General features: G+C 44.4%; 1 long non-coding RNA gene across 1 annotated transcript; it reads right to left on the reverse strand.

The window, feature by feature from the left end:
• Window positions 1–16,711: 16,711 nt before the first annotated feature.
• On the reverse strand, window positions 16,712–22,813 carry LOC148045509 (uncharacterized). The gene is made up of 3 exons (XR_015696762.1): window positions 22,740–22,813; window positions 21,750–21,798; window positions 16,712–17,666 (listed from the first exon to the last, which is right to left on the reverse strand). It is a non-coding gene; the product is annotated as an uncharacterized LOC148045509 (long non-coding RNA).
• Between the last annotated feature and the right edge of the window lie 52 nt (window positions 22,814–22,865).

Below are 22,865 nucleotides of genomic sequence, written 5' to 3' on the forward strand. Positions count from 1 at the left end.
TATAATAGTCTGCCTTTTTAATCTTTTCTAGAATATTTCTTTCTTCTAGGAGAGGGGCGAGTGCCTACACAACTTATTTTGGACTTTGGTTCTAATTGTGGTACCCAGATTAGACATCTTTTTTTAATTGGCTCACAACTATCCAAGGAACAGAATAACCACATGTCTGAGGTAGCAGAGCCACAATCGTCAGCTTCTGAAACAAAGGTTCGTTTCAGATAGTATGATTTTGAGCATGATAGTACTGATTGCTGTATTACCTGTTTTTCTTCAGTTTGCTGCCTTCCTTTGCTGCCACAGTGGCACTACTGGAAGATTGTTGAGTTTTCAGCTACCGTTTATCATTTTTTCCAAAACTTTAACAGCTCAAAAAGAACAAGGGTGTTTGTGATGCTGCATGCCTGCTTCTCCCAGGATAAAAAAGAAGCTACAAACATTTCAGTGAATCAAAGCTTTATATATCATCCCTAACATAGAATCCATCCAACCATTTAGTCTTTCTTTGGCTTCTTAACTCTACACTTCTACACTTTTCTGTAGTGGGGTCAGAAACTAAACAAAAAGAAAAAAAGATAACGCCATTAAATCCCATACAACTTTTGATCCTGCTGAGTATTAACTTCACCTTCAGCCTTGTTTCCTTATAGTGCCAATGGCCTCTCAGCTGATGGCAAGATTAGAAAAAAAAGCAACCCATTTCTACCACTAAACTGGTTAACAACCTGATGTATTTTTAAATGCAGAAGCAATTTTTAATTCTCACAACCACCCCTTTAACCTAAGTGAATTTAGATCATATGTAGGAGCAGATTATAAGTAGTCCTTGGTTTATGACCACAATTGATCCCAACATTTCTGTTGTTTTAAGAGCAAAAAGAGCAAGAAAGACAGATCTGTAGGTCACTGAATACTTGTGAGCCAAATAATGGAATTGTTCCCATTTCTGTTATTTTCTGTTTGTTTCCCAACTGTTGCATATAGCTTTAATAAACATACACATCTACAAAAGCAATGAGTCTGTCTGAAAACACAAAATAATTTAGTTCCCAAACTAATCAACTAAAGAGCATAACCCCTCCATTATAGGAACTGCTTTCTGAACAATTCATCTCCAGCAATGAACTGAATCTACTGGTTTCTTTTTTTAAACAAGTTGCCAGCAATTAACACTGGGAGCCTAAAATGTACAGAGAGCCCAATTACTTTATTCTGCATGTCAGGTTAACCAGGCAATAGTGAACTCTCTGTAATGTTCACTCTTTGGCAAATTGCCATACAACCCCCCCTCCCTCCCCTTCTCTATAGAGAGAGACAGACAGACACAGAGAGAAGGCTGTATTGGTAATTGTGTGAACATATTACAGACAGGATATAAAAACCCTGTTATTCTATGACATTTCAGTGGAATGGTTTGTCTTCAGAACCTGTGGGTGCTCCATTACTGTAAGTTTTTAAGAAGAGATGGGACAAGCCACCTGTCTGAAATGGGTCTCCTGCTTGAGCAGGAAATTGGACCAGAAAACCTCCAAGGACCCTTCAAACTCTGTCATTTTGTTATTTAGCTCTGTGAATACAGATTCTTTCAAGCCAGAATGAAATGTATGCAGTATGCAGTTTGAGAGAACAAGAAAGTAGTTGTCAGCTTTTATTTAAATGGTCTGCAGCTCCAATTACTGTAGCACTAAAACAAGCCAACACAAAGCAAAAGGTTTCAAATCATAAAATAGTCAAATCAGTAAAAAAAAGATCATTATTATTCAGAATGTGATAAAGACAGTTGGAAGCATCCTATAGTGAAATTTATGATCTTCCAGTTTTCTGTATCCTGAACCTTCTCTAGCTTTCTAGGTAGCCATGAACGTGCTGGTGAAGGAAATGTTCGCTCAGTACATCTGGAGGACCCCAAACTAGGGGAGTCTATCTGTAATTTCCTCTATTCTGTGTTGAAATTTCAAGTTATTATCTTATTCTATTGCACCAGAGAGTCGGAAGTTTATGCCTTTTCTTTCATTTCCCCTTTTTCCTACATTTTTCCCTTCCCTATTCCCTCCTATCTTTCCTACTGTTTTCTTTTGTACTTTTGTATCTTATAATATTAACAAACAAACAAACAAATAAGAGCAAAAAAAAAAGGGGGGGGGAGATCCAAACCTGGAAATAAAGAGGAATTTCCTTACAGTGAGAACTGTAAAGCAGTGAAACAGTTTGCCTCCAGGAGTTATGTGTGCTCCATTATGGAGATTTTCAAGAAAAGATTGGACAATCTGTCTGAGATGGTATGAGGAGCCCTGCCTTCTGAGTTGGACTAGAAGTCCCTTCCACCTGAGGATTCTATTATTTGTGCTTTGTGCCACAATGATTGTGCTTCTTGTGAGCAGACAGCTTCCAACATGTAAGGTAGGGACCACCAAGAGTCAGCCACCAGGTTGTCCAGCCATTCTTGGTTCAAAGTGAGCTGTCCTAGGTTCAAAATGTGGCCATTGTTTCCCTGATTGCCAAGAGAATGAGTTTGCTTGCACCAGCCAGTGCAGCTGCCCATTCTTGTTTCATACAGTAAAATACTAATACCTAGCTTGGTTATGGCAGCATGAAGGCTAAGTATAGTCATCTCAGATGCCAAAAAACTGGTAGTAGGGGGAGAAAGTCATGCTTCTCCTGACCTCCTATAGCATAGTCAGGCCTTCAATACTTCACAAAAGGCCAGCAAGGTCTTTTAGCAAGATATTAAGCAATGAACACTCAGTATTACTCTTTAGTTGCAATCCTGTTGGAAAATCCAAGATGTCTTGCTTAAATTGTAAATAAAACTGAATAAAGCAATTAATAAAGGCAAAATATCTTCTGGTCAGCATTTATTCTGGACATTATTTTCAGCCCTGAATCATGATGTAAATTTCTGAGATTGTTGCTCATGGATCATACTGTAATGCTGAGACTGAATTTCATTAGAAACCAATGTAGCAAAGGGGATTCAATAGTTTCCCTAGCCAATTACTTTGCTGAAGGCCAAAGGCTCATATTCTTGGGGTTCTCCTGGATTTTTTTGGTATGGGGTCTTTCCAGAAGAGCTCGGCATCAAGTCAAGCTCTTGCATGTGGCAGAAATTTCCCATCCCAACCCTGAACCAAAGGCAATCCTCTCCCACCCAATAATCCAGACTGCAGAAATGAAGAACCCAGAAACAGCTGGAATAGACTTTTTCTTTTTTGGACGGGAGCTTCCTATGACTTCTAATACAGTAATATATATGTTGCATTAATTAATAAAAATGTAATATGGAACCGTAGGTAGAGGAAAAATATCAAAAGATCCAACATTTAGAGTGAAAATATTAAAATTAACCAAGAACCTGATAAAAATGACCAATATGCCACCAAACTTTTAATTAATAAATTAAAAATGGGGGTTGAATTACAATATTGCAATATACATTCATTTTTTAAATCAACTTTATATCCTCCCAGATCACTATCAGGAGACTCTGCATGACTTACAACTTCATCAAAAAGCAAAATAAAACAATAACAGTGGGTGATGGAAGCTCATCGGAAAGCCAACCCTGAAAATGAGGAATTTCCTTATAGTGAAATCAAATAAAACAGTGGAACAGCTTGCCGCCTGGAGTTGTGTGTGCTCCATTTTCAGGAAAATATTGGGCAATCATTTGTCTGAGATGGTATGAGGAACCCTGCCTTTGGAGTTGGAGTCCCTTCTACCTGAGGATTCTGATTCCATCTGCTTTGTGCCACAATGATTGCACTTTTTTTAAACAGATAGCTTCCAACATGAAAGGCAGAGGCCAGAGGCCATCAAGAGAGTCAGCCACCGGGTTGCCCAGTCATTTCTAGTCCAACATGATCTGCCCTCCTTGTGTAGGTTCAAAATGTAGTCATTGTTGTGAGTTAGTCTTTAAAGCCACCATCTTATGCACAGCTGCCCATTCTTGCTTCATGGATTGAAATGCCAACATTTAGCTTAGTTCTGACAGCACAAAGGCTTTTCAGAGTAAGTGTGGCCATTTCAGATGCCAAGAAACTGGTAGTAGGGAAAAAGACATGTTCCCAACTCTTCTGATTGGCTCATGTCTATTTCTCTCCTCTTCACAGAACTTCTAGAAATCTCTCAGGTGCTCATTCCTTTTCTATTGTATGAATACCAATGTAGAAGACCTGTGCTTCCTGACAGGTACCACAACCTTCTCCTTAAACCCTGGGCATGGTGGGGCACCATTGATAGACAGCAGGGCCTGTAAGAACCTCTGCCCAAGACAGCTTCCTGTCCACGAGGAGCTTGCAGATGGACAGGCTGACTGGCCAGTCTTAGAAAGGAGAGGCTGAGCTAGATGGAGGTTCTTTACATGCCACCTTCTTCCTTTGGTCAGGACTGACAGCACAAGAACAGGATGAGCAGCTCATGGAAAAATATCTTCATTTCCAGAGGTAAGGATGGTTTTGCAACATGGCCAGTGGAGGTTTAGGCCTCAAAACCAGGTAAGGGAAGGGAGGAATTCACACATGGGGGGACCTGGCCTGCCGAGAAAATCCTCTAGATTAATGAAAATACTGAGAATCTGTCAGCCAAATTTTCCATGTTCTGCTGTCTCTTTGTCCTCTGGAATGCAACCCCTCCCTCCTGGGAATCTAGATAATGCCCTACCACATGCAGAAAACTTTGATTTATACCTTCAAATGAATAGTTGTTACTTTCAGGTTTTCATGGGTGTTGTCCCACCACCTGGAATCCAAGATTGGAAGATGTGACACCTGTTCAATATTTGTGGAGGTATGTATTCTCAGCTGAGGAATTCCCAAGAAGGCGGCTGCCCTAAAGAGAAATGCTAGAAGAAATATTTGCAGAAGGGAGGCATCTCTACCTCTACTTTTGCTTTTGCTAAAGGAAGAATGAAACCGCATTGGCAGGCCAGGTGGTAGGCCTCTTTAAGGCCTCTTAAAGCACCAAATGTCCACTCTTGAAAAAAGGCCCATGGCTAGCTTTGATCTTTGGCCCTTCATTCTCTTCACAGAAATGAGAGGAGTGGATTTTCAATGGAGTGGAGTGGATTTTGGAGACCTCCAATGAGTTATTAAAGTCTTATCACTCCTCACCATGGCAATAGCAGAACCCCTTCCTCTGCAGATTTGTCAATATGCCACAGACTCTTTGTTTTATTATTTCAGGATTCACGGGAGGAATTCCTACCTTTGGATAAGGCTAACAACCAGAGACACGTGCAGCAAGAATGGAGTCCCTGTCTGTCAAAGTAGGTAGCATCTCAGAGGGTGAAGACTCCAGCTTGTTCACAAGGGGCTTGCAGGGTAGATAAAGATGAACAGGCTAAGTGGCTCATCTTGGAAAGGAGGCTGAGCTTAAACATTTCACTTTCTTCCTCTAGACAGGACTGAAATGGCAGAGGACAGGGCGGAGAAAGAGAACTCTCCTAATGGGGACTCAACTCTTACCTCAGAGGTAAGAAAGGTTTGGCAATGTGGCCAATGGAGTCTATTGCAAAAGTCCTGATTAGGGAGGGGAGAAATTGTGCTATATAGCCTCCTAAACTTAAGGCTTCCAAATGCTCTCTTGCTGTTGGCACTGTGGCTGAATGCACCTTATGGTTTAGCCATCTTATTGGGATGCCGAGAGCTTTGTATTTAGCCTCAATATCATTATTTGCAGAATTCAATGGAGTCCAGGGGGCCTCCAGGATTAGCAGCCTTGAGGATATGGACTCCATAATTTCTGACATTTGGGATGAGGCGGCAGAGGAAAGCTGGGAGAAGGCCGTAGAGGCCAATCTCTTCCAGTCCATGGGTAAGAAAGACAATGTTTTCTCTTAGGGAGGGATGGAGGCCCTCTATTCACTTCTCCTAACCTGAATGAACTGTGCTGGAGTACTCTTTGAATGGAATCTAAACATAGGCAGCCAAGCTCTTGTGTGCCAAGAAGCACGGAATGGCCCACTGTAGTGAACTAATGTGCTAAATGGATGTGACCCAGCCTGCTTATGCCTTTTCTTTTTCTGTGTCACCATCTCCAGCACCTTGCTGCTTTGGGGCAGGGCTTTAACAGGGAAAGAATAGAGAGCATACTTTTCTGGGGGATGCGTAGGGTGGGAGTGGGGATTCCTCCATCTCCAGAAAGAAACCAAAGCCTAACTTTGATCAAGCATCCCCATTCAATAGGCCCTTTTTTTAGGAATTCTGAGTTTCTGTTGGTCTGATGGCTAAAGAGGAATCATTGTCATTCACAGGATTCTCCCGAAGAAGCAGAAGGTCCGAGACTATCTCAGCAGCCTGAAAGATGTGCACCCAAGCTCTGTGCGATTGGTTCATTTACCGCAGAGCAGCATCAGTGGCTCATCTTGGAAAGAGGAGAATGAGCTAGCTTGATTCCTTAAACATTTCATCTTCCTGTGGACAGTACGGATATGTCAGAAGCTGTGGAACCAGAGCCCTCTCCCTCTCTCAATGGGGAGAAACCTTCTTCAGAGGTAAGAAGGTTTTGGCAATGGGGCCAATGGAGGCTATGCCACAAGTCCTGATACGGGAGGGGAAAATTCTGCAATATATCTTCCTAGCCTTAAGTCTTTCAAAGGTCCTCTTTCTCTTGGCACTGAGGGGCTGAATGCAGCCTATGATTTAGCCATCTTGTTGAGATGCAGAGAATCTTGGATTTAGCCTTCATTTGCAGGATTCCATGAAAGTCCTGGTTGGCTCCAGAAGCAGCCTCCTGGGGGACGTGGACTCCCTTGATGAGCTTCTGGATGAGGTCTCAAACGGAAGCTGAGAGGAGGCCACAGTGTTTTCCGATGCCAGTGATTCTTCCAGTCCATAGGTAAGAAAGTGTTTTCTCTTGTGAAGGGATGGAGGCCCTCTATTCACTTCTCCTAACCTTAGTGAACTGTGCTGGAATGCTCTGGGTGCTGAAGCAAGTTGACACCTGACCCTTCGGACAACATGGCCTTAGGCTAAATATATGCAGTCAAGCTCTGGTGCGATTGGTTAATTTACCGCATAGCAGCCTCAGTGGACCATCTTGGAAAAAGGAGGCTGAGCTTAAACCTTTTACTTTCTTCCTCTGAACAGGACTGAAATGGCAGAGGACAAAGCCAAGGAAGAAGAGAACTCGCCTAATGGGGATTCAACTCAAAGGTAAGAAAGGTGTGACAATGTGGCCAATGGAGTCTATGCCATAAGTCCTGATTGGGGAGAAGAGAAATTGTGCTATATATCCTGCTAAACTTAAGGCTTCCAAATGCTCTCTTGCTGTTAGTACCAGGACTAAATGTACCCTATGCTTAGCCATCTTGTTGGGATACAGAGAGCTTTATTTGATTCTATGGAAGTCCAATGGGATTCCAGGAACAGCTGCCTGCAAGATATGAACTTCAGTTTTTCGATATTTCGGATGTGGAAAGTGGGAAACAGGGGAACTAGGTGGGGAAGTGAGGAGCTAGCCCTAATCCTAATCCTAAAAGTGGGTAACTAACCCTAACCCTAACTTAATCACCAGAGATTGTCATGAGAAGATTGAAAAATCATTTGTCGGAGATGGCTTGAAGACTAATTCCTTGGGCAGAGGTTTGAACTAGATCTCCATGGTGCAACCCAATTATTCTATGAACAGACACCTTCACATATGACAGGCAGAGAAAAAAGGCCACCAAGCCACAACTGCCTATATTTGCTTAACGGATTGAAATGCCAGAATCTAGCTTGGTTATGGCAGCATGAAGATTTTTCGGAGTAAGTATGGCCATCTCAGATGCCAAGAAAATGGGGTAAAGGTGAAAATCATCCTTCCTGACTCCTGACATTTATCTCTGTTTTTCTCCTCTCTTCACAGAAAGTCTGGAAAAGGTGTTCATTGCTTTCATTTGCACGGACACCCATACAGAGGATCTTCCAGTGCCTCTTGACAGGTACCATGGCCGCCTCCTAAACGCTGGGCATGATCAGACACATTTTATGAGCTGCAGAGTTGGTAACAGCCTCTCCCCAGGATCACTTCTTATCCACAAGTCTTGAAAGGAAAAATGATAGACAGCCTGACTATCTGGTCTTAGAAAGGGAAGACTGAACTAAATGGATGTTATTGGACATGTCACCTTCTTCTTTTGCTATGGACTGAAGAGGCACAGGAATGGGGTGGGCAGCAGGGCTGCTCTCATCCTGGAAACACATCTTCATTCCCAAGGATAAGGACAGTTTTGTAATATGTGGGGGTTCATGCCTCAAAACCAGATGGGGGAAAGAGAAGAATTCTCATTGTGGGAACCTGGCCAACCTAGCAAATTAAATAAGAGCCCCTTGGATTCCTGGAAAGACCATGATGAGTTGGAGAGCACAATACTGGGAAATATTAGGGAGGGGCTGTTTTGACCCTCTACCTGTCGACCACATTTCCCAAATTCTGCAGTCTCTGCCCTCTGGAATGAAGACCTTCTGTTCTGGGAATCCAGACAACATTCTAACACATACAGAGAACTCTTATACCTTAAAATGAACAATTGCCATTTTCATTTTTTGACAGACATTCAGTGGATAGCCCAGAAGCATGGAAGATATGAAATCCCTGCTCAATTTGACAAGGTATGCACTCTCAGCTAAAGGATTCAAGAAAGTGGCTGCAATAGAACCCTAAAGAAAAAAGGCTAGGAGAAACCTTTGCAGAGGGGCGGATCACTACCCTCTCGATCTACTTTTGATAAAGGAAGAATTACTCAGGGCAAACTTATTGGCAGGCCAACTGCAGGCTTCTTATACCCTCTATGTGGCCACTCTGACAGACGCACCATGGCTAGTTTTGATATTGACCCCTTCAATCTCTCCCCAGAAATGAGAGAAGAGTGGAATGGAGTGGATTTTGGAGACCTCCAATAAGTTATTAAGGTCTTGTCAGCTCCTCACCATGGCAATAACAGAAGCCCTTTCTCTGTCGATTTGTCAATATGCCAACAGACCATGGCTAGTTTTGATATTGGCACCTTCAATCTGTGCCAAGAGATGAGAGTGGAGTGGATTTTAGAGACTTCCAATGAGTTATTAAGGTCTTATCAGCTCCTCACCATGGCAATAACAGAAGCCCTTTCTCTGTGGATTTGTTAATATGCCAACAGACCATGGCTAGTTTTGATATTGGCCCTTCAATCTCTCCCCAGAAATGAAAGAAGAGTGGAGTGATTTTGGAGACCTCCAATGAGTTATTATGGTCTTATCAGCTCACCATGGCAATAGCAGAAGCCCTTTCTCTCTGGATTTGCCCATTTCTCCTGTGTGCTACTTGGGGAATCCAAGCATGGGTTAACTTTGTCCATTAGCCTAGAGACTGAGTTATGTAAATTGGTGACCACGCCTCCTCTGACTGGATGGGTCAGTTTTTTAACTCAGTCCAGCCGAAAGAGACGTATACCAATTCTTCTCCAGACTAATGAGACAAATTTATACTTTATCTTGGATTTCCTCTCAAGCGTTTTTTCTTGGATTTGTGGAAGCTTATGTGTGAAGAGAGGAGAGGTGGCAGTTTGCTGCCTGCCCAGTCCCTTTGTGGCTCGTTGCCTCGATCAGGTATTTGCATTGCTTTTTGTCGCTGTTAGCTCTAGGGTTTCTGGCTGCAGGCTATTGGAGTCTTGCAAGGCACTTGGCGACAAGCGCTTGCATGCGTTTTGGGGCTTGGGGGCTCGTAATCGCAGCGTGTTTCCGGCTTGCGCCAACCTTGTAGCTGGAGAGCCCGCCGCTTCGGAGCCAGCGAAACGCCCGCCGTTCGTGGCGCGGCTCCTTTCTTCTGCCGCTGGGGCCAACCCACTGTGTGCAGTGCGTTTAAACCACTATTGGACCGTGGGCCGTCTTGGGAGCGCGCTATCGCCGCCGCTGGTATGATTCCCGTTGTGGGAGGCGAAGGCATTTTCGCTCACTGCTGGCTTTTGAGTTTGGCGCCTGAATTGCGGTCGCCATTTTGGAGCCGTTCAGAGCGCAGGCGCTGTAAGGATTGGGTGTTGCCTTTCCTCACGCTTAAAAGGGGCTGCTGACTCATTGGCCCTCCCACCTCACTGACTTCGGCTTTGTTTGCCTTGGGGAAAAGTTCCTGGCATTGCTGCTGACCACGCGGTCCTTTCTCTTTGCAAGTGAACGCTGTGCTTTGTGCCCTTTGAGTCTTTTTGCATCTAAGCATTGCAATGGCTGATCATTCTTCTCTGGGAGGTACAGTTGAGCCCTCTGTTGATAACCAGGGTACTGCCCAAGCGGGGGTTAGTTTGAGGCCTGGCAGAGCCGCCTCTAGAACCACCAGCCAGAGGCCCAGGGAGGCCTCCGGGGCCCCTGATAAAAGAAAGATAAGTCCAAGTCAGCTTCAAAAACCTCTGGGGAGGGTAGGAGTTCCCCTCCCGCGCTATTACCTCAGCGTATTTCGCCTGCTCCCCAGCCAACAGGGCATCAGGCCTGGTCCCCAGATCGATCTCTCCCTGCTATTTCTGAAACTGGGGGGGGGGCCTCCAACCCCCCTCTGTATTGCCTGAGGCCCAGGCTGCTCCGGCCTTAATGCCACGTGCTGGGCCCTCTGCTACATTTACTTCCACTGCTGCAGGCCTAAGGCCTATGGAAGGCTATGACCAGGGCCTATCCCCAGACCTTTACCAGATGATCTCTGCAGCCATATCCAGGGGGGTGGATGCTGAGCTGCTTCGAAGGAACCAGGCCCCGGTGATTGTTAGTTCCCAAGGTGGGCCTCCTATCCCGGCTCCACATGTAGATCTTCCTGATCTGCAAGCAGGGCCTTCTTCTCCTCCTCCTCCCCCTACTTATAGTGAGGATTCAGCCTTGGTGGAGGAAGGGGAGTTAATAGATAGGGAGTTCTCTGATGATGAGGGCCTGATTTTTGATCAGCCTAATTCTTCTAGCCTGTTTAAACCTACTCTATTCAAGTCCTTATTGTTTAAAGCTAAGGCCACTACTCACATGGGAGAGGTAGCTCCCAAGGACAGTTCAGTTGTAGGCCTCGGCACTACTGAGCGCCTCTTTGCTGAACCAGTCTCATTGCAGAAAGTGATTCCTTCACCAAAGCTCTTCATGGATCTCATTCAGAAACAATGGGACCAGCCAACTGCGGTTACCCCACCCAGCAACGGGGACAGGAAGTTATACACTTCCACTCCTGACTTGGAAAACATTTTGCAATTCCCAACCGTGGATCAGCCAGTAGCAGCCCTAGTGTCCCCTGCTCTGATTCCGTCTGAAATTTCTGAAGGTCTGAAGGCAGAGGACCGTAAAGCTGAAACAGTAATTCGTAAGACCCACCAGGCCGCGTCCAGGGCCTGGCGTGCTGCTACTGCGGCATCGTTCTTTAATAGAACTTCTGTGCTCTGGCTTAAACAGTTGCAGGAGAGACTGGCTCCTGATGAGGTACGTCTTCACCAGGACGTTACTAAGATTATGGCTGCCTTAGAGTTTTCGGCGGATGCCACGCTTGGCTTGCTGCCAAGTTCACTTCTGGCGCTGTGGTATCCAATGTGGCGTCTCGTCGCCTCTTGTGGCTCCGCCATTGGCAAGCCGACATTAAGTCTAAATGGCGCCTGGCGTCCACGCCCTTCAAGGGGGGGGCTTTGTTTGGGTCCGTTCTTGACCCCATACTCATAGAGACCAGGGACAAACGCAAGGTGCTTCCCTCCTCGGGGGGGCGCAATACCAGGAGGCAGCAGCCATATAACAGATGCCAGTCCTTTCGGGGAGGCTATTCTGGTTACTCAGCCGCCCCCTTCGCTCCCCATTACAACAGGTTTTCACCAGTCGTAGGACCACGGCCAGGACCAGGGGGGGGGGCAGGGAAAGGGGGTGCCAACAGCACCAGGCGCAATCCCACAACTGGATATCCTTTCGTGGCTCGGGGAACCGGTCCTTTCGGAGGTACCAGTGACTCACAAGGGGAGGAGTCAGTGGGTGGGTGTCTGCTGGCCTTCGCTCATCAGTGGGCGGAAACCACGTCTGACGCCTGGGCCCTTCAGGTGGTAAGGCTGGACTTCACCCTAGAATTTCTCTCCATTCCCCCAAGACGGTTCATCAGGTGCCCCGTACTCAGGTGTTCAGTAAAACGGCGCCTCATGGAAGCCGAAATACATCATCTCATCTCCATCAATGCAACAGAACAGGTTCCCAAAGAGCAGGAAGGCCTAGGGTTTTACTCCATTCTATTTCTGGTACCCAAAAACTCAGGAGGATGGCGAGCCATTCTAGATCTAAAAAGACTCAATTGGTACATCAAGTATCAGAGGTTCAAGATGCAGTTGTTAAAGAGCATCCTGGCATCCATCCGCCAAGGCGACATGATGACATCAGTCGACATCAAGGAGGCGTACCTCCATGTGCCCATTCATCCAGCTCATCGGTGGTTTCTGCGTTTCCAATTTGCGCGCCGTCATTTCCAGTACCGGGCCTTGCCTTTCGGTATTTTGTCAGTACCCCGCACTTTTATCAAGTTCCTGACGATAGTGGCGGCCTCACTTTGTTTGGTTCCGGTGAGAGTGAATTGCTATTTAGACGACATCTTGGTCCTGTCGCCATCCCGAGACCAGGCCCTATGGGATCTTCAAGTAATGATGGACACCCTGTGGAGGCACAGGTTTCCTGCTGAATCTTCCCAAGAGCCATCTGCAGCCAACTACATCACTGCTTCACTTAGGGACCGTCATCAACTCCATCACCTGCGAAGTTTTCCTGTCCCTGGAGAGGTGACAGAGCATCCAACGGCTGGCATCTCAAGTGTCAGCCTTGCAACTTGTGCCCCTGGCCTTACTCTCTCAGCAGTTAGGAAAGATGATTTCTTGCATCAACATCGTTCCCTGGACCAGGTTTCATGCACAACCACTCCAATGGTTCCTGCTTCCTTATCAGAGGTCTCACACCAGTCATTCTCAACTCAAGGTCCGTCTTCCACCCAAAGCCCTCAGGTCACTTCGATGGTGGGCGTCCTCCAAGGTTCTCAAGGGGTGTCCGTTCAAGGAACCGGAACGCATCCAGGTTACGACGGACGCCAGCCTGTTTGGATGGGGCGGTCATGCCCTGGATCGGGTGGCGCAGGTCGTTGGTCGGACCGGGAGCTGTCCAACAGCATCAATTGGCTGGAGTTACGGGCCATCCGACTGGCCCTGCGAGAATTCCAGGACATTGTGACTCACAAACACGTGCTGATCCTGACCGACAATGTGGCCTCCAAGGCACATGTCAACCGCCAAGGGGGCATGCATTCCAGAGCCCTCATGATGGAGGCAGAGAAATTGCATCATTGGGCGGAATCCAGACTATTGTCCCTTCAAACGGAGCACATTTCGGGCGAATCCAACGTCCAGGCGGATTGGCTGAGCAGAGCCACAGTGGATCATGCGGAGTGGCAGCTCCATCCCGACCTCTTCCAGATGATTTCCCTCCGGTTCAGCCATCCAGTAGTGGACTTGTTTGCGCAGCCTCACAATGCGCAACTGCCCTGTTTCTTCTCCAGGTATGTGACTCCCGGAGCGGAGGGAGTGGAAGCCTTGCGCAGCCCATGGCCAGCCGGCCTCCTTTACGCCTTCCTGCCTCTCCCAGTGATCCCAGCGGTCATCCAGAAGATACTGTCGGAACGAGCGGAAGTACTCCTGGTGGCTCCAATGTGGTCCCGGCAAACCTGGTATGCCGACCTGGTGCACCTGTCAATCTCGCACCCGTGGAGGATCCCGGACGATCAGATCCAGCTCAATCAGGGGGCCCTCATACATCCGAACCCCCAGTTGCTACAATTAGCTGTGTGGCACGTGAGCGGACTATCCTGACTGACCTTCATTATTCCAGCGAGGTCATCAACACGATTCAAGCCGCCCGTCGGCCTTCCACCACTCGAATTTACGAGGCTACCTGGCAAACTTTCTGCAGGTGGTGCCGCCGGACTGGGGCAGACCCCCTCCAGGATTCGGTGCCCCGAGTGTTGGACTTTCTGCAATCTGGACTTAACAAAGGTTTGGCACCCAATACGCTTCGCAGGCAGGTCATGGCCCTTGCCACGGTGATTGGGGGAGGTCAGGGATGTTCCTTGTCGCAGCATTCACAAGTCAAGGCTTTCCTGAAAGGGGCAGCCAACATCCGGCCTCCAACCGTGCACCACTACCCTACTTGGGATTTGACTTTAGTGCTCAGGGCACTTATGGACTCTCCATTCGAACCTATTACTTCCATCAATCTTCGACTACTGACTCTTAAGACCATGTTCTTGGTGGCTATTACATCAGCCAGGCGGGTTTCCGAATTGGCAGCACTTTCCGTTCGGGCGGATCTCTGTATATTCCACCCCAACAGAGTCGTTCTCCGTTTGGACCCAGAATTTCTACCAAAGTCAACACGTTGTTCCACAGGGCTCAGGAGCTCGTCCTTCCGGACTTTTGCCCCAACCCTTCTCATCCGCAGGAGCGCCAATGGCATCACCTGGATGTACGCAGAGTTCTTCGTCGCTACGTGAAACGCACAGCGTCCTTCAGGCAGTCAGAAGCACTCTTTGTGTCCTTTCAACCATCATCCATGGGACAGAAGGTTTCCTCTCATACGATAGGTCGATGGTTGAAGGCGTGCATCGCTCTTGCTTATGACAGCCAATCTCGACAGGTCCCCAGGCGCATCACTCCCCACTCTACCAGTAGTGCGGCCACCACGGCAGCCTGGGCCACGCAAGCCTCTGTGGAAGAAATCTGTAGAGCGGCTACCTGGTCTTCACCGTCACCATTCATCTGACATTACAAGGTTGACGTGTCTGCCTCGGTTGAGGCTTCCTTTGGGCGGTGTGTGTTTCAACAGGTGCTCCCCCCTGCAGGGGATCCTGGCCAGCCTAGTTCCTGCCCTGGACCTTAATTGCTTTGGCATGTCCCATGCTTGGATTCCCCAAGCAGCACACAGGAGAACAACCGTTGACTTACCTGAACGGTCCTTCTATGTGTGCTGCGAGGGGAATCCAAACCCGCCTGCAGCTTCGGCTGGCCAGGATGGTCATGATTTGAACTTGATTGACTTCATTGACTTGTGACTGGACTCTGATGGACTTTATCTACTTGTGACTTGTGTTTTCTGACAATGTTTGTATACCTTTTGGGCTACGGCCTTTGTTATTGTTATTGTTCTTGTTCTACATCATTAAACGGCTGACTTCGTACAAAACTGACCCATCCAGTCAGAGGAGGCGTGGTCACCAATTTACATAACTCAGTCTCTAGGCTAATGGACAAAGTTAACGTATACTTGGATTCCCCTCGCAGCACACATAGAAGGACCGTTCAGGTAAGTCAACGGTCGATTCCAACAGACCATGGCTAGTTTTGGTATTGGCCCTTTCAATCTCTGCCAAGAAATGAGTGGAGAGTGGAGGAGTGGAGTGGAATGGATTTTAGAGATCTACAATGAGTTATTAAGGTGCTCCACATCCTTGTCTCTGTGGATTTGTTGATATACCAACAGATGGAAACTTTGTGTTGTCATTTTACGCTTCATCAAAAGAAGCCCTACCCTTGGAGAAGACAAGCAGTCCAAGGGCTCTGGAGCAGAAAATGTGTCGTTTGAAGCAGGAAATATGGCAGCAGCTTAGAGGGTGAAGACCTCTGCTTGTTCACAAGGGCCTTGCAGAGTAGAAAATAATTGACAGGCTGACTGGCTTCTTTCGAAAAGGGGAGCCTAAGCTGGCTAACGTCCTTACACGTGTCACCTTCTTCTCTGGACAGGACTGAAAGGGCAGAAAAAACAAAGAGAAGTCTTCTGATGGAGATACAACTATTACTTCAGAGGAAAGAAAGGTTTAGCAATGGGGCTGATGGCGATCATGCATTAAATCCTTGTGTGGGAGGAGAGTGAGTGTGTTATATCCTCCTAACCATAAGGCTTCCAAATGCTCCTGTTGGCACTGGGGCTGGATACATCCTGCAGTATGCTTTAGCCATCTTGTTGGGATGCAGAGAGCTTTGGATTTATGCCTTAATACTGCCATTTGCAGGATTTGATGGCTCTCAGGGGGCAAATGTGGATGTCATTATTTACGATATTTTGGGTGTGGAGTCAGATGAAAGTGAGGAAGAGGCTGCACAGGTATTTAATGCCAACCTCTCTTCCAGTGTGGGTAAGAAAGACAGTTGGGGGATGATGGAGAAATACACTATATTGCCAAAAGTATTCGCTCACCCATCCACATAATCAGACTTAGTTGTGAGCGAATACTTTTGGTAAAATAGTGTAGTTTTCAGTTGGGGAAAGATGGAGATATCCGGTTGTCCTAACCTGAGTAAACTGTCCTTGAATACTCTGAGTGCTAAAGCTTGATGATGCCTGGCCCTTGGGACAATTTACATCGCTAAATATATGCACCCAAGCTTTGCTGCCATTGGCTTATTTATTGCAAAGCAGCAGGGAAAGGCCCACTACAGTGGTCTTGCGTCTCAAGTGTGTGCTGATCCCTTTCTTTTTTCTACTTCACCCTCTCCAGCACCTTGTTGCTTCCATGCAGGGCTTTTAACATGCAGAGAGCCTACTTTCCTGGGGGGGCCTGGTGGGGTGGGAGTTGGAGATTCCTCCGACTCCAGAGATGCCTCCAGCAACAGAAACACTGTACAGGTCAAGGATCCCCATTCAGTAGGCCCTCTTTTAGAAACCTAAATGGCTGAACAGGAATCATTGTTTCATAGAAAGACACCCTAGATGATATCAGCAGCCTGGAAGATGACTCCTGGGACCCCACTCTTTAATTCAAAGAGGTACCTAATTGAGCCTTTTCATGGATCATTGCCTGGTCATGGTGAAAAAGCTTGCGCAACTGAAGGAAGCTATGAGTGATGCCATGCAGAGCCATCCAAGACGGACAGGTCTTCTTTCATCATTCATTCGATTCTCCCAATGGAAAGTTACATTAGATGATGTCTGCAGCCTGGAACAGGATGCCTGGGACTACCACTATCTTCTGGGGATGGCTTGGAAGCATTGTGGGCTGCAAAAGCCTCTCCCCCAAACTTTGTAATGCAAAAGGTTTGACGGGCTGTCAGGCTGGTCTTAGAAAGGGAAGGCTGAGGTTGCTGGATAGTCTTCCACATCGTTAACTTCTTCCTTCAGAAGAGGAGCAGGAACTAGTTGAGGAGCAGGAAAGATATGTTGATGGAGACACATCTGCTTGCTTAGAGATTAAGAAAGGTTTGGCAATGTCACCAGTGGAAATCATAGCTCAAGTCCTGACAGGAAATACTCATTCTTATGTTGAGTGGCATTCTTTTAAGGGATTTAGGACCCTTAAAATGAATTTCTAGGCAGTAAGTCAAGTGAAGGAGATAAATAATTCCTTTCCTTTCTCGAAAGAGCAAAAGGCCCTAATTTTTCCAGTAGATACATCGAAGGGGAGGGCAGGAACAGTGCATAAGGCAGTCAATGCTCTGATCACTTCGGAATGCCCAAAATGTTTCAGAGATGAATTCTGGATTGTAAAAATGAGTGTAAGCAAAGAACATGTCAAAGAAATAGCAGCCAAACAGTAATCAGAATTTTGGCAGCCCTTTGACTAATCCTCGTTCTCAAAGTCAAGGCAGCCTGAAGCTTCTCTCAGTTACTCAATCTGGAGCGGAGGCTCTTATTGCTCACTTAGAGATTATCCAGGGACATCTTCTGCTTTACAGTTTCTTCCAAGATGTGGTCCTGTTTGAAAGAAGGGGAGACACAATTATATCTTCTGCTCAATTCAGGGGTAATTTTGTTAACCTGTCATCTTTAATCTGGCTCTTTCCTAATGTTTTGGAGCCCATCATCTTCTGCTAGCAGGAAATGAAATGGGGACTAAAGAACAAACCAACATCTGCTGAATTGTGTCTTGCAGAAGGGGTCTTTAGATATAATTGGCGCTGGTAAGTTTATGCATACATATAGGTAGTCCTTGACTCACAACCACTGAGTCTAACATTTCCATTGTTAAGCAATACAGTTGTTAAATAAGTTTTGTCCCATTTTACACCCTTTCTTGCCAGAGTTGTTAAGTGAATCGCTGCAGTTGTTAAGTTAGTAACATTGCTGTTAAGTGAATTGGGCTTTGCCATTGACATAGACTGTCAGGTCACAAACTTGATCCCATGGTCATTGACTTATGACCATTTTTCACACTTACGGCCTTTGCAGCATCCCATTGGTCATGTGATCAAAATTTAGACAATTGGCAACTGGCATATATTTATGATGGTTGCACTGTCCTAGGGTCATGTGATCACCTTTTGCAATTTGTAAAATGCAGAGCCAGTGGGGAAGCCAGAGTCACTTAACAAGTATGTTACTATCTTAAACAAATGATTCATTGTGGCAAAAAGGTCATAAATGTGGTGATACTACCTTAACTGCAGGTAAAAGGCAATGTTAAGATAAAGGTTTCCCCTGTTCAATCATATCTAACTCTACAAGGTGGTGCTCATCTCCGGTTTTTAGTGGAGGGAGCCAGCATTATCTGAGGATATTTCTGAGGCCATGTGGCCACAATGACGATACACCAAGATACAAGGAATGTGGTTACTTACCCACCAAAGTGGTACCTATTCATCTATTCGCATTTGCATTCTTTCAAAGTTCTGGGTGTATAGGAGCTGGGACAAGTAACCGGAGCTCACCCTGTTGCACAGCACTTGGGTTTTGACCCGGGATGTCACCTTTCCAGAAGCACAGTGTATTTAACCACTGAGATGCAATTAACAACTATGGCAGGAAAGTTCGTAAAATGGGACAAAACTCACTTAGCAACTGTATTGTTTAGAAATAGAAATATAGGGCTCAATTGTAAAGTCAGAGCTATCTGAGGCTGAAAAAATGGATTTCCTCCTTCAGAGAGTGTATCCAAAGGAAGTTTCATTCAACAATTTTTAGCCATCACAAAGGAGCAGGGTTGTGTGCAGGGGGTCAAAAAAGTATAAATATTGGTGGGAAGGATCCAACGTCGTGACAATATGGCCGTGCGGTCTTGATGCTCTGAGACCGCAGCCGATACTTTTGCCGCTGGGTGGTCCAATCGGACCTAAACCGTCCCGCAGAGACGGTGAACAGGAAGAATACGTCTTGCTGACCTCAGGGACATCGCAAAGTCCCTGATCGATGCAAGAGAAGTTCTTCAAGCCGGCGACAAAAAATCTAGCCAAGGCTGACGAGGTCGGGATAGCTCCAAAACGGAAGGATACAGAAAGAGAAAGTGTTTCCAGCTGATGAGGAACTTTTACCATTTTTAAAAAGAGACTGCCTATAAAAAATGTAAAATTAATTTAAATTGGAGAACAGAAGAATTAAGCGGCGGAATTAAATTTGGAATGGTTTTGGACAGTGGGTTATCTTACTCTTTAAATGCTATCTTCATGGATGGAACTTATGCAAGCCTTTTAAAATGAACGGATTAAGTTTTCTTCTTTTTTTTCTGTTATTATTCTCTGTTAACTATGGACTAAAATTTTCCTCTTTCATTACTGTGGGTGTTCTCCTAACTCATTCGAAAAACGGACTTTTTTTAAAACTTGAAATACAAAAAAGATACAAAAAGAAGCAAGGAAATTGCAATAATAACACCGCTACTCCGAGACTGGAAGGTTTGTGTATTGGAAATGAAACAGTCTTATTTTTCTCACTGATTATTTTGGCTTGGCACTACAAGGTCTCACTGCTTGGTTATATAGAGTGATAAGAAGGAAAGCATACAGATGTCCCTTTGAAGTATATCTTTAACCAGAGAAAAATGAAAACAAAATATTATTGTGAATCTATGTTTAATCTTATTAACCTTCCAAGCTAGAGCAGCTGTGTTTGTTAGCTGGAGATAATGGCACAATTTCAACAGCAGAAAGAAACCTTAAGCTTGCAAAAGATATTCTCAGAAATACAGAAATTATCAAATATATATGAGAGGATAGAGAAGAAGCTCGAAGACTTAGAGCATCTAACAGCAAAATATGATGAAGAAGTTGAGGATGTTTATCAAATGGAAAATGTGATGGTTAAAACCCCAAAAATCGAAGTGGAAAATGAATATAAAGAAATTAAATTTGCTGATATTTATGGTGATTGGTTTATCTCTGAAAATAGAAAGATTGGAATAGTGAAAGAGGAATTAAATGGAGGGGAAATTTATCGCAGATGGCAAGATACAGAAGAAGAAAAAGAAGATTTTATGGATTTAGAGGGAGAAATGTTATTAGCAATATAATTGATAACACTACTGACAATCAAAGATAAGCTGACTAAGGAAACAGAAGAAGGGCATCAAGATTACATGAGAGATCTTATAAGCAAAGAGTTGCTAAGAGGAGTCCATACAAAGTTGATAAAGGAGATGATTAAAGGACTGACACCATAAATGGCAGAAGATATGAGACTGTTTTGCCATTGGAAAGATACAGGTTGATAGATGGAAGAGTATAATTTAAAACTAGTTAAACTTAGTGAAATTTATTGACAGTATAGTTTAAATAAATAATTGATGTTTCTAATGTATACAATGTGTAGTGTTATGATGATTATAATTGGTTATGAATATGGAATGGTACCCATGAAAGGAAGATTATAAATCCCTTTGGATTATATATAAAAGTTAATTTAAAAAAAGAACTAAGTTACATACCGTTAAAGTTTTGATTATTAGGGGGAAATGTTATGATACAGGATATAGTTAAATAAAGGAGGGATAAGGACAACAACTTATATATAGATCTGGATATAACATAAGGAAACTGGATGTAAATTCTAAACAGTGATTTGGAAAAAGGATTAGAAAATTTTGTTATTAAATATTATGGATGTTTAGCTCAAATAGGACATAAGGATTCAGTGTTAGTGGAGGATTCTAGAAATAGTAAATGAAAGGCCAGTATGTGGTTATGTATGAAATCTTGTTATATTTTATGATGAAGGACGTTTAAACAATTATAGTCAAATGAAAATGGAGATATGATGATGGTAACATGTATAAATATTTGAGTTAAAATACTTGAGTTAACATGAATTGTGTTTATTGACTGTGGAAGAGATGCACAAAAGTCTTTTTGTAACCAACTGATACACTTTTTACAGCATGTAAAGAAGGATGCTGTGTGTGTTTTGAAATGCTATTGAAATGGAACCTGGAGGCTACTATTCCCCTCTTCATGTTTGCTCAAAAATCATAATCTTGTGTTTGCATTGGTCTGAGGAAATAGGATACATAAAACACTACCAGGAACCTGGATAACTTGCTTCATCCATGCTAGGCAAGCCCAGTTTAGTCTAATGTACTATGTGAACTCAAGCATAGTGGACAATTACTTCAGGATATAATGATAATGAAGGCCCCATGGTGCATCTCTTGCCCTGCAAGCATTCTCCCTGATTCATTGCTCTGCAATTTGAGAGAAGGCCAAATCCCACCAACAGCTGCCATTTTGGCCTTTGCCAATCCAACCTACAGAGTGTGGGGGTCTCCCCTGAGCTGCAGCCCTCAAGAAACTCCCCTAACCCCTTTCTCTGGAGGAGCTGCCTCAAAAACAGAAAGATAAGCACCCAGAATTTGTCTTATTTTATATTTGCTTTTCCTTGATATTGACTTCCCAACTTTCTTCTTCATTGTTCCCCTGGGACAGAAGAGATTGATACGATATATTGCCTTTCTTCCAAACGTTCAAGATAAATTTCATTGCAACTTCCTATTCTTTTATCCCAACAACAACCCTGTGAGGCAGGATCCCTCCTACTCCATCATGTTCTCAGTTCTAATTCTGCGATACTTACGACTTTTCAAAGTTCTAAGACACCTTTCTCCAAATCAGCATGCAAAATCCTAATAATCAAAAAAGTTTTTTTTAGAAAGTTAACCTTGAAAGTAATACCAACAGTTATCAGGAGCAATTATCACAATTTTTATTATTTGTTTTACATTACTAGCTCATTTTCATTAAAGCATTTTAAAGCCTTCAGAAATAAGAATGGGAATCCAGCTCTCAATTGGTAAAGTACTTCTCAGCTCCAAAATCATTTCACCCCAGGCCACTTTGCTCACATGTCATACTATTATGGTTTTTTAAATAATTTATTCCATAGAAACAGTTGGTAGGTTTACACAATATCGAACATTGCAAATTACAATGGATGGATTCACACATATTTAATTAAAATAAAATCATATGATGGTTTAGTGCAATGTGCCAATTCAATCTTTTCTTTTTTACATTATGAGAAGGATCTGGGATTTTGCTGTTTTGCTGGCTGTAGGAAAGAATGAATCAGATGAATGCCTAATTCTTCTTGGAAGGATGACTCTTTATTATTAGAAGTTTGGTAGTAACTTTTCAGACTAGCACATTTTATTAGAAAGCAGACAATTTAAAAGTTTATGCCTTTGCCCTTTAATCAAACTCCTGATTTGGAGCTACCACAAACACACTTCTCCTACAATCGCAGAAGGAATGTGGATCTATGCTGCACAAATTGGGCACTTGCCACAACAATGTACCCAACACATAATCTACAAATCACTGGTTGCCAGAGATGAAACTACATTTAAAAGAGAATTTACACGTAATTCACCCGTTATTAAGTCACCAGTATTTCATATACGTGGAATATTATAGTCTATTTCAAATCTGTTACTCCCTTTCATCCACACACTAACTTTTAAACAAAGTTAGTTCTGAAATTTTTTTTAACTATCGAATACGTCGATAACTACATTTTGCATGTTTTAACGAACGAAAAGAAACGCAAAACCAGTTCTGAAATCACCTCAGTCTTTGCCTGCACGCGCAGTTACTTAACGGCTCTGCTCCGAAGCAGTTGGGACTTCAGAACGCCACTGAGCACGCGCGACCCAGCAGCCCAGCTGCCCTCATTCTTTTTAGCTTCACCGGC

The sequence above is a fragment of the Thamnophis sirtalis genome, unplaced genomic scaffold, assembly GCF_051295495.1.
Source record: "Thamnophis sirtalis isolate CommonGarterSnake01/CBP01778 unplaced genomic scaffold, rThaSir2_p1.2 scaffold_5, whole genome shotgun sequence".
Classification (NCBI taxonomy): Eukaryota; Metazoa; Chordata; class Lepidosauria; order Squamata; family Natricidae; genus Thamnophis; species Thamnophis sirtalis.